Source organism: Limulus polyphemus, unplaced genomic scaffold (assembly GCF_000517525.1).
Source record: "Limulus polyphemus unplaced genomic scaffold, Limulus_polyphemus-2.1.2 Scaffold875, whole genome shotgun sequence".
In the NCBI taxonomy this organism is placed as follows: domain Eukaryota; kingdom Metazoa; phylum Arthropoda; class Merostomata; order Xiphosura; family Limulidae; genus Limulus; species Limulus polyphemus.
Window position 1 is genome coordinate 207,914 of NW_013666485.1, and position 1,368 is coordinate 209,281.

Genomic DNA, 1,368 nt, shown 5'->3' on the forward strand with positions numbered 1-1,368 from the left:
CATCTGAGGAAGGTGGATGCTCCAGATTGGAAGTACCATCTTTTTGCTGAACATCTTTCAAGCCATTCTTCTCTTCCTATTTACACAGATGTGCGACTCTAGGTTCTGTCATGGTGTGCTGTAGCTCGCAGGATCCCCTCTACAGTTTCTGTGTTCATTGCTGAGTTGTATGCTATTTCTCTTGCTCTGGATCATGTAGAAGCTATGCAGTACAGTAATTGTACTATCTACACTGATTCTCTTAGCTCTCTACTGGCCCTGGAATCGCTTAACTTTAGTTCTCACCCTGTTCTTGTCGATATTCAATAACAATTGTCCCACTTTTCTCTATCTTCTGTTATTCCAATTGTGGTATTTCACGTTTGACAAATCATATGATGATAAGCAAAGCATGTGACGAAACGTTCTCTAGATTTTACAATATGAATGTGGGTGGTGCTCATTATAGTAACTGCCATTTTATGTAGAGGTTGTATTATTAGCCAATAGTACTTTTCTATAAGTGTTAGAAAACTTGCTTCTTGAAAAAACTGCATGGAATGTACGTGACTTTTATTATTTTTCTATAGTAGCTTAAGTCATGCTGCATCATATATTTATATTAATCATTATATATTGAAAAATTAACTCAAAATAGATATATTTTTTAGGAAAGAAGTTGATCCACGATTGTTAGGGTTAAGAGCTATCAAGTGGCAAGTGCAAGGTCTTTACATGAATTAGGCTTAGCACTTTGAACTGCAAGAGTTTGTGATTTTTATATTCTTTTGCATTTAAATTTGTAGTTTTAAGTTCAATAATTTAGCATAATTTTATATTTAGTTCATGATAAAATATGATTCAGTATTTAGAATGAAAAACTTCTGTGATATGTACGTACTACTAGTACCACGTAAGAATTATCTACTTTTCATTCTTACTATCTTTACTTTGTAGTAAGACCCACACTTCTTTTGTTGTGGCTTTATAAGTAAAACAGTCTAAATGATATATAAAAAGCTTATTCTGATATTTTGCAAAGAGATTAAAACTTAGTGTACAAGTGACAACAATAAAACCCATATGTTGGTTGTGAAACAGACTAAACTCATTTGTCTCAATAATACAGGGGAAGCTGTGACATTCTCACAGTTGGAGTGCCAATAAACTGAAGAGCTTAAGTTTCGTTTTTCCAACATAAATCTTGCCTAATCTTTTAAGTGCTGTAAAGTGATTTTCTTTGTAATTTATGGTGTCTGTATCATTTGGTAATCTCTTCTAACAGGATATATCAAGTAACTAGGGTCAAGCGGTGTTATTCAAACCATCTGTACTTTAAACTATTACATACATTTGCTAGTAGTAGCAATTAGTTTTGTCTGTATAGTG

The 1,368-nt window shown here is 33.2% G+C and overlaps 1 protein-coding gene across 2 annotated transcripts in view; it reads left to right on the forward strand.

The window, feature by feature from the left end:
• Positions 1-1,368, forward strand: part of LOC106460988 (eukaryotic peptide chain release factor GTP-binding subunit ERF3A-like) — a 62,229-nt gene that overhangs the window by 53,365 nt on the left and 7,496 nt on the right. The gene's annotated exons all lie outside the window — the stretch shown is intronic.